At 41.1% G+C, this 11,404-nt stretch overlaps 1 pseudogene; it reads right to left on the reverse strand.

The window, feature by feature from the left end:
* Positions 1–8,243: 8,243 nt before the first annotated feature.
* On the reverse strand, positions 8,244–8,669 carry LOC102770557 (annotated as a pseudogene).
* Positions 8,670–11,404: the final 2,735 nt, after the last annotated feature.

The raw sequence follows: 11,404 nt of genomic DNA on the forward strand, positions 1-11,404 counted from the left end.
TATTTTTTTTTATGTTGTGATTTATTTACCTTCTAGGGCTGTCACTGGAGCTGAGAGCCAACTTTAGCTCTGAGGCTCAGCTACAGCTTGAGGCCTCAGCTGCTGAAAAGCAGGAATCTAGGGTTTGTTTAGGTTCTATAATTGCAACATAGTTGCTTAGAGTGCAGTTCAGAGGCCGGCAGCGGCAGGCGGGGAACGTTGGAGTCCTCCGTCACTGAAGCAAGCAAGCCTTATGTTAACTTCAAGCTGCCTGGGTGCCGGCCGCCATCTTGACTGACAGTTAATTTGCATATCGTCCTGATTATCCAATGGGAAGGGTAGCAGACGTACGGCTAATTACCATGTTTCTCTTTTATTAGATAGGATATTTATAAAAAAATAAAAAGTAAGCTATAATTTATTTTGACTGTTGTAATTCAAATATTTTCTTTTTTATTCTTTTTTTAAAAATATATTTTATTGATTTTTTACAGAGAGGAAGGGAGAGAGATAGAGAGTTAGAAACATCGATGACAGAGAAACATCAATCAGCTGCCTCCTGCACATCTCCTACTGGGGATGTGCCCGCAACCCAGGTACATGCCCTTGACTGGAATCGAACCTGGGACCTTTCAGTCCGCAGGCCGACGCTCTAGCCACTGAGCCAAACCGGTTTCGGCTTCTTTTTTTATTCTTAGTAGATTTTGAATTCATCAGTAAAGACCAAGTTGACTTTTTCTTTGACTATGTCTATATCAGTTATCCTATCTAATAAAAGACAAAAGGGTAATTAACTGTACCTCTGCTACGCTTCCCATTGGCTAATCAGGTTGGTATGCAAATTAACTGCCAACAAAGATGGCGGTTAATTTGCATATGTAGGCACAATGATGGGAGGCGAAAGGGAAAGGACAGAAGAAGCTGCTTGCCACTGACGGTGACCAGAAACCCAGGCGGCAGGCAAGAGCCGGGTGGCAGGGCAAAGGCAGAGAACTCGGGCCGCCTTTGCCCTGCGCAAACTATGCAGCCTGGAGAGGGGCGTGGGGCTGCTGGGAGCAGGGCAGGAACTTCCCCAGGTGGGCATCAGGCAGCCGGGAGCAGGCCTTGGAACTTCTGCCGTGTTGCCATGGCAACACGGCAGAAGTTCCCGCCCAGGAGCTGCTTGCTCATTCACTTACTCACTCATTCATTCACTCAGACACTCACTCACTATTCACTCACTCACTCAGCAAACACTCTCAGGTCCCTGGCACCAGGCCAGGCACTGAAGTTGAAGCAGGATAAGACAGAGCTATGTCCTGGAGATGTTAGTAATTCAGTAGGGCGAAGCAGGCACATGAACAAGGCAGTTGTACGTGCAGATGCAGTGTACTGGGTTCGGTGAGGGCTGTAACTAACACCAACTTTGTTCTCTTGATAAAATGGGGCCTTGGGAGCCAGGCTGCCCCAAGCCTGTAGGCCTGTGCCTAGGCCAGGAGCGGCCGGGGTCCTGGAACATGACAGAGGGTGCAGGTCGAGCTGAGGGGTCTGGCCCCACCCCTCACTCCCCCACCCCCGAGTGCACAAATTTTTGTGCACCGGACTACTAGTAATAAATAAAATCAATATTAAATTATTGTCCATTCTTTAAATATCCCTTTTCACCTGAGTACAAAATATAGAATTATTAAGTTTAACTTCAATGGATGACAGGATATTGTAATTTTATAGAAAATCAATTATTGGAAATGCCAGAAAGTTATGATTTAATTTGAAGAGCCATCATGGACTCACATCTTATCTGCCTCAGTGATGTGAAATAGCCTCAGGCCTAATGACAAACATTAGCTGAGTGAAGCCATGAACCAATACTGGGATAAAGCACCATGAAGAGAATACCACAAACAACTAATCTAGAAGTTAGCGAAGTATGGTATAGGGATGGACCCCTTAAGTAGATTAAACATTGACTTTGATACCAAAGAGTGGCATAGTTTGGAATGGAATGGATTACAAAGCTCCAGGGATCAATATTAGGACCAATTTTATATGTCAGTGACTTAGAAGAAGGAACATTCAGTAAGCTACTCTGCAAAACCAGACTGAGGGACAGTCAATACAAAAAAGGAATGAAATGACTAGAGTAGACTAGGAGCATAAGCAGATAAGTGGTTTATTCAATTCAGCGTGGAGGAAATATGAAGTAGAAAGATTATCTTACCGTAATGTGAAATCAGAATGTTCAAAATAGAGTTAAAACTCAAGAGATGAGTAAATAAGCATACTAGAAATAAATTAAAATAATTCAAATGCTATAAGAAAGGAATATTACCATAGCATTTCAGTACTAACTTAAGTAATAATTTTAAATGTAAAAATTAAGTCTATTTTTTAATATACTAGACTAAGAAAATGACTCACTGGAATATATATAATTGGAGAAAAATAATAACACACAGTCAAGGATGATAGAACCCTTAAATTATGGGTAGTTATCAATACCAGGAATATTTTAAATTAGGTGATAGGATCACCCAATTTATATCTTATTAAGCTTTATAACTTACATATTACACATACTTTATATATCAAATGGCTTATAATAAAAATATTTAAATATTTCTTTATAAGGTTTTGATAATTTGTTCAGCTGATGAATACTAGATTTCTGGCCCTTTTATAATCAACAGGTCACACTATCAGCAGTTTCTCCATTAAAATAAGAAGTCTGGAACTTCAATCCTAACAGAATCCAAATTCGTGGCTTAATGAAATCAATGAGTTAATTCAATAGATATTTGTTGATTATATTCTATTTGCTCAAATGGAACTCTTGTTAAACAATATGTCTCCCTTGATAAAGCATAGGAACCTAACATTCTCCTTTAATACTTGAAAGTCAACTAAGTTAATGTGATGGCTTTTAAAAAAAAAAGTCCTAGTGGGACAAATGAAGAGCTGTTTTGTTTGCAAACCATACTGCTCTCCTTCCTTGAGAATCACTGTCTATGAACGCCAGAAGGGTGAGGGGCGCTTGTGCTCAAAATGCTAATGGTTAAAACAGTGGTGACAATGCTGTCATGAATTATAAGGGTAACTGAAAGCTAAAGGCAAGGGAGTTATTAATTGCTGGAAGCAATGGCTTTATGGAAAGAGGTTAAGACTTGAAGCTTAAAGGCTTGTTAGAATTTGCATGAGCACTGGGGTGGGGGTTGGGGGGTGAGGGGTAGGGAAGGACAATGCTGGCGGCAGGGTGAGTTAACTGCTCAGAGGTAAGAATGATTAAATATAGGGCAGCGAGGAAGAGAGAGAGAGAGAAAGAAAGAGAGAGAGAGAGAGAGAGACCCTTGCGTATAGTAAATCATGCGCATCACTAACGTTTTTTGAGCAGTAGGGGAAGATTCATTTGGTGGCAGATGCAGAATGGAAAGGAGCAGGAAAGTCTGGATACCCTAGCGCTGCAGAAGTCCAGCCAGGGCTAGCGTGCTTTCATCTCTTTCTGGGGCTGACTGATCCTCAGTGGTTTCTGAATTCCAGGAGCACCTTTGAACGCATCTAGAGTACTTTAGATTTTATCTTCTATAATATCTGATTTTGTTTATGTTTCTAGTTTGTTTCTTAATTGGCTTATCTGCTTCTAGTGGGTAGGGGCCATGCAGTATCTTGCTGAATGGGGGTCAATACATTTCGTGGTTTCAATGAAACGGGTAGCTGAGAGAGATTCTGCAGGAAAACTTGTTAGCACCTGGTAACTGGCTGCCAATGGGAGAAGAAGGAGAGAAATGTGTGAAAGGTAACTTCACCTCTGGGCCTCTGAGAAAACAATGAGGACATTGTTGTCAGACACAAGAATGTCCTAAGGGAGCGGGGAGCTGTTCTGTAGGAGAAGTTATGTGTTTAACTTTGAACATTCTGGGTTTGAAGTAAAAGTGAGACATTCAAGAGGAATTCACAGTGCTTGAGGATATGGAACTGGAACTGGGGTGACAACTAAAGATAAGATATGGGACTGATTTTAGAGGCAGGGCTGGAGTTGCGGGAATGGTTGAGCTTCCAGGGGATGAACTTGTAAAGAAAAGCTCAGGGAATCAAAAACTGAATCTGGAGTAATGTTCATATTTAGGGGCTGGAAGGAGCAAAAGAAACCTTAAAGCTGCACTGTCCATTTAGGTGGTCACTGGCTACTTGTGGCCATTTATATTTAAACTAGAGGCCCAGTGCACAAAAATTTGTGCGCCCGGGGGGGAAGGGGGGGGTCCCTCAGCCCGGCCTGTGCCCTCTCGCAGTCTGGGACCCCTCGGGAGATAACGACCTGCTGGCTTAGGCCTGCTCCCGGGTGGCAGAGGGCAGGCCCAATCCCTAGGTGCAGCCCCTGGTCAGGCTCAGAGCAGGGCTGATTGGGGAGTTGGGGCACCGCCCCTGTCATGCACAGAGCAGGGCGGATTGGGAGGTTGCGGCGCCACCCCCTGTCACGCACAGAGCAGGGCCAATCAGGGGGTTGCTGCGCTGCCCCCTGTCACTCACAGAGCAGGGCCCATCAGGGGGATTGGGGCTCTGTACCCTGTCACGCACAGAGCAGGGCTGATCAGGGGGTTGGGGAGCTCCCCCCTGTCACTCACAGAGTAGGGCGGATCAGGGGGTTGGGGAACGTCAGGCGGGTGGACTGTGTAAGGCCTGGGAAATCATTTGGTCTGGCTTGGCCAAGCCATTAGGGGTGAGTTAATTAAATGTTTGACCAAATATAGCAGGCTAATTTTTAAATTGATAATTTTGTATGGCCCTCAAATTATGTTACTAACAGCCAAATGGCCCTTGGCACAAAAAGGTTCCCCATCCCTGAGATAAATGAACAGCCAGATGAAGAGGTACATGGGACGAGGTATGGGGAAGGAGTTCCGAGCACCCTCTCCAGCATGCCACCTTCCTAGCACTTTCATGTGTTCAGTAAACTGGAAGCTTTCCGAACTATGTAGTGTGGGGAATTTTATGGAGACACTGTCATGTAAGCATGACTGATTAACTCTCTCTGGAGGATGGGAGTGGTGGGGGTGTGGGGGCAGAGGGGAGGACAGGGACCGAAAGTTCCAAGTTTCTAATCATGGCTTGGTCTTCTAGTGACCAGCCCCCAACCAGGAGCCCACCCAAAGTTGCCTCATTAGGAAAAAAGATGCTCCTATCATCCAGGAAATTCCAAGGGATTTAGGAGCTCTGGGTCAAGATTCTGGGTCAAAGACCAAGCATTTGAACAAAAACTCACTTGGTGCTCCTATCACTTAGGCAGCTTTGTGCTAGGAATCAGGAGTCTAGTCCTGACACATCAAGGTTTCTGGTTTGATTCCAGGTTAGGGCACATATAGGAATCAACCAATGAATGCATAAGTAAGTGGAATAAAACATCAATGTTTCCCCTCTCTCTCTCACTCCCCCTTCTTCTCGCTCTAAAATCAATCAATAAATATAATTTTTAAAAAATAAATAATGTAATTATATACACATAATAGATATATATGTATAATATATAGTATAATAATATCTAGTGGTATGGTGTAATCCACAATGATTTATAAATTGTTATATTCATTAAATAACTTTTAAAGTCAGTGAAAAGAGAGATGACTCATCATAGATAAATCTCAAAAATAATGAGTGAAAAAAGCTATTATAGCAGGATAAACAGTATAATACCATTTATATAAAGTTTTAAAACACACAAATTTATATTCTGTACTATATGTGGATATGTACATGTGAAATAAAACTATAAAATATTGCATGGGAATGATAAATGCTAAATTTTAAATGGTAATTGCCCTTGGTATGGAGAGGAGACTGCGATTTGAATGGGTATCCATTTGTATTTGCAAGGTTTCCTTAAACTAGTTCAAGTATATTATTGATATTGTTCTCTATTACTACTCTGTTTGCCTGAAATAGGGCGTAATCATTATTTTAAATAAACAAAAAGGATAAATTAATAAATGAGTCCATGGCAGAGATAGTCAGATAAACATGCTCAGGCAACTGATTGACTGAAGGAGTGGAGGGGAGCAAGAGAAGGATGCTCTAACCAACCGAGCTACCCGGCCAGGGGCATTTATTTTTTTACTCCACTTCTTGGGTTGAAATGGAGTGATGAGATGGTGCAGCATTTCAGCCATTGTAGAGGTAAATGGAAAAATTCTGTTCCTTCAAGGCAGGTAAAAATAGTTTTCAATTCAACTTTTTCCCTGCCACCTCATACCTTATCCCCCCCACCCCCACTTCCTCTTACATTCTGTAAGCCTTGGTTCTTTTTGGGACTAGTTAATGGATATGTCTAATTTATAGGATTAAAGGATAGAAAAAAATTTATTATGAGATTGAATCATGAAGTATGAATACGCTTCATAGTGAAGTTGTTGCCCATCATTTAAAATATATATTTTTATTGATTTCATAGAGGAAGGGAGTGGGAGAGAGAGACAGAAATGTCGGAGGATGAAGCCCAAAGCCGGGCATGAACTGTGGGAATCGAACCATGACCTCCTGGTTCATAAGTCAATGCTCAACCACTCGGCCACGCCAGCCAGACTCTGCTCATCATTTAAGGACAAGACACCTCAGTGGCACCTAAGATTGTTTATTAATAGCCTTAGATCATTCATTAGTATTATTAGTAAAGTTCCTTGATACATTTGCTAATTTACAAGATAATTTCTAGAATTCTATATTATTCTAAGAAAGGTAATCAGTAAGACACTTTCTAGCATTCTATATCCTCCTAAGACAGATTATTAACCATCTTTTCTCAGGAAGTTGCACCAACTCAGAAATCTGTCAGTGGACTAAACTTCCTGGACTGACATGAAGATGACTTCGGAAGTGTTATGGATAACTAGGAAATTTAGAATACCCAGGGATGTCAATAGCCTGGATGAAGAGAATAGGATTTCTTGAATTATAAAAACATCAGTCCTTTTTGTACCATGATGATATTGTTGGTGTGGAGCTTGAGCGAAAATGAGGGTCTAACTCATTTGGGAAATAAGATCTTGAAAGAGGTAACTATTATAATGTCAAATAAATTTTATCATACAGTATTTATTGGTTAATTGTAATTTTCTACTCATCCTTTATTTTCCCACAAGATGAATGTGTTGACAATCTTTCTGCTTAATATTAAACATCCTTAATGTGTTTGGTATTGGTTAGAGCTTTCAAAATATCCCTAACACAAGAAGCTCACATTCTAAAGACTTGCTTTAAAAATGACCTTTCTTATAAATATATACCTATTTTATCTACTATATTTTTTTATATTTTTAATTTTTTTACATGGTGGATAGGTGAATTTTTTAAGCGGATCATTTTAGACTTGGTATGCTGACTGGTAAGACTGATACATTTGGGTTTGAATCTGCCACTTATTTGAAAATGAAACTGAGCAAGTCCCATAATCTTACCGAGCCTCAGGTTCCTCACCTATAAAGTGATAAACCTATGATCCTTAACTCCTAGGGCTGAACAGAGTAAATATGTGAAAGAGTTGGCATGCAGTAAAAGGTCAAAATTTTACCTCTTCCTTTTGGTAGATTAAGAAAAAAATAAGACAAGCCCGGCTGGTGTGGCTCAGTGGTTGAACATCAACCTATGAACCAGAAAGTCAGGGCTCAATTCCTAGTCAAGGCACATGCTTGGGGCGGGCATGCAAGGAGGCAGCCGATCAATGACTCTCTCTCTCATTATTGATGTTTCTATCTCTCTCCCTCTCCCTTGCTCTCTGAAATCAATAAAAATATATTTAAAAGAAAAAATAAGAGATATGGTTTTTAAGGTGTATTTTTGAGAAAGTAGGAAAGATACAAAATATAAAGGGGGTTAAGTACACCTAATCATGTCAGCTAGAATGCTTCTGAAATATGGTAGTGATTATGTAAACAGAACAAACTTGAAGATTCCTGAAATTCATTGTTAACAGCTTAGAGACCTGGGGGGCAGGTCAAAAACGAAGGTCAGAATCACAGAAACAAAAGTTAAGTTGAAAAAACAAAACAAAACATTGATTTAGGTAAAACTATACAAAACAGCTACCTTTTTTAGATAAAAAATGGTTGAATATTGGCAATTTGATGTGGTCCACGTAATAGACGCTCAGGAGGCAAAAAAAAAAAAAAAAAAGCAGTCCTTTAGGGGTGGTGCAGTTAACCAGGGCTTTGGCTGTATTTATGTATGTATGTATGTATGTATTTATTTGACGAAATGTCAGATGGCAGAATTTTATGATTTTAGTAACACAAATATAACATTTACACCTTCTGACTAATCATTTCTTTGCTGCGCAGCCTGGCATTGGAATAGGTGACTCTGATCGCCAGCTGGGTTGCAATTTCCACAATGGCTTTGGGGTTCTTTGAGGAAATTTTGTGAGCAATCTCAGCACAGTAAGACTTGTTGCACATCAAGCAGCAGTTCAAGCACTTTGACATTATGGACCAGAAACTTCTGGAAGCCACTGGCAGCAAGTGCTTTGTTTTCTTGTTGCTCCCATAACCAATGTTGGGCATCAAGATCTGGCCCTTCAATCGTCTATGCACCCTATTGTCAATGCCGCTGGGCTCCCGCCAGTTCCGCTTAATTTTGACATATGGTTCTGACTGGTGCGGGATGAACTTCTTGGTCCTCTTTTTGACAATCTTGGGTTTCATGAGGGGTCTGAGGGCAGCCATGGTGTCGCTTTGGCTGTTTTTAATACAGAATGGCTAGTCTCTTGTAGATGTGAACCAAGCATTACTTAGTGGTCTCTTCTCTGTGTAGAGAAAAAGGAGGTTGGAAATGGGTGAAAGAGTTCATGCAGGTCTATAGAAGTCTTCAAGGCCCTTCGATATTCATTCGTTTCCAAAGGATTTAAGAAAATTTACAAAGACACATACAAGATTTTAAAAAATTGTCTTTATTATTGAAAGTATTACATATGTCCCCTTCCCCTCCCCTCATTGACCCCTCCTAGCCCACCCTGCCCCAGGCCCCAGACCTTCACCGTGGCCTACACCATGGCCTACAATGGTTATGCATATGGTTGATCTCTCCCCACCCACCCTCCCCTGCCTTTCCTCTGAGGTCCCGCAGTCTTTTCTATGTTTCTATGTCTCTGGACCTATTTAAAAAAAATATTTTTATTGATTTCAGAGAGGAAGGGAGAGGGAGAGAGATAGAAACATCAATGATGAGAGAGAATCATTGATTTGTGGCCGGCAACCTGGGAATCCAATCGTGACCTCCAGGTTCAGAGGTCTACGCTCAATCACTGAGCCACACTGGCCAGGCTCTCTGGACCTATTTTGTTCATCAGTTCATTTTGTTCATTAGATTCCACATATGAGTGAGATCATGTGATACTTGTCTTTCTCTTACTGGCTTATTTCACTTAACATAATACTCACCAAGTGAGGAAATTGAGGATGGGGGAAAAAGAAAGTGACACCCAGATCTCCTACTGTGATTTAACAGTGGCCAGCACAGAGCTTCCTCAAATCATCTTTGGAAAGGAAAAAGTATAGTTTCCAGCACAGTTCTTTTCTGCTAAGGAACTGCAATTCTGGATTTCTATGTAATGTAGCAGTAGGTATTATTGGGAGGGTAACCTCTGCTGAGAAAACAGGTAGCTTTTAATTAACATAAACTGTATTTCAAGGTTTGACTGTAGTACTGGAATAGTTAAGAAAAGGTGTTTTTTTTTTTTTTTCAGAGACCATTTCCAACCTTCTTAATATTCCATGGCAATCACCCTTTTAAGTGTGATCTGAGAGGGTCCTCTGAATTTGATTGTGATGCTTTCCGCACATGTCTTTTAAAACCATTGCATTAACAGCAGAATTGTTATCTCTGGTAAGTTATTTTTTCTTTTCAGAAAGGTTAGATGAAAAGTTTTTGCATTTTATCAGAATGGTCTACAGACCAAAAAGTTTGAAAATGATTTCATTTATCAAGTTGTATCAATGAAGAAATAAATTGAATTCTTGTGGCCAAATACTTTACTCTCTGTGGGTGGCTGGACTAAGACTTTGTGAAAGGGGCATGGGGGTGGTATGCTTAGACCCATAACATATGTCCCCATTCCTGGAAAAATAGCTGCAAAAAAAACACACTCTTTTCAAGGGAGAGCTATCTTCTATCCAACATCTCTATGGGCTGAGACAATGCTGTGACTTCCCTCCTCTCCAACTCCACTTGTCGTCCTCTTCAGCCCCCTGTCTCTTTTACTCTCCCCCCCCCCGCTGCCCCCCAAATCAGCTTATTTCCTTTAAAACTGAAATGTAAAATAGTACAGTGTTTACACTACCTAGCTTTTAAAGTGATTCTTGTACCTAAATATGAGACTAAAATGTGTTTTGGAAGAGATCAACCCCATTGTTGGATTCATATCAAGTCTTGTTGTGCCTGCTTGTGATTTTTAGGTCACTTCCCTGGAAGTCTATCTTTTGTACAAGTTAAGTGCCAAGTAACCATACAACTTCTCTTATCCTATGAGAATAGGTCAGAAGTGCTTTAGAACTGGGACTCAAACTCGTAAACGGACTACGAATTCTTTTTAGTTGTCACACACAAATGTAGTTTCAGTGCTGGACTTACAACCTCATCCCTGGCACAATGTTGTCACACAAAATATAATAATCGCAGTAACTGGATTCTTGTGTGAGTCAGATTTCTAGAAAAAGGCTGTCGTGGACAGCATTTCCATCTCTTTAACTTAACCTCTCTTGGCAATTAGATCTAAAGGTAACAGGCAGAGATAGGTGTCTCTTAGTTGGCAAAACACACACAAAAACCAGCATTTTCCTCCCCATGACAGCAAGATATCAAGGATGCCAAAGAGAAAAGGAGTGTTAACTTAATCTAATAAGTGAGACGAGATCTAAAGTATAACTAAAATGTTCCAGGGGAAAAAAAATACTCGCTGAGATTCACTATTTAAAAAACGTTGGCAAGTGTTAATGGGTTTTTTTCTACGTTTGACTTGTTACCAAGACGATTAAGAAACAAGGGAATATGATTATGTGACTGGATTTTTTAAATAAAAAAGTATTCTGCACCTCTGAATATATATATATATATATTTACATATACACACATGCCACGTTTTAAATGAAATATACTTAAAAGTAGCTGTTTTGGTGCCACTGGCCAGGAGGGCTCTGCTCTGCGAGGTGAATTATTTGTTTTTAAGTGCCTGCCTCCAGGGTACACAAGTGGGAGATGAACTGGAAGGAAACCTGGGACTCAGGGGGATGGGGCCGAGATGGCTGGGACCGAATCTACGAGCTGAATGTCAGAGACAATCCTCCTCCAGCCTCGGAAGGGGTGTCTCCCCCAGTACCAGCTCCCTCCCCCCGGGCTCGCGGGGCGGGTCTGCTTCGCTCAGTGCAGCGGCGGCCGCAGCAGCAGCCCCGGGGCTGAGCGGCGGCGGCCT

This window comes from Myotis davidii, unplaced genomic scaffold (genome assembly GCF_000327345.1).
Source record: "Myotis davidii unplaced genomic scaffold, ASM32734v1 scaffold370, whole genome shotgun sequence".
Lineage (NCBI taxonomy): Eukaryota > Metazoa > Chordata > Mammalia > Chiroptera > Vespertilionidae > Myotis > Myotis davidii.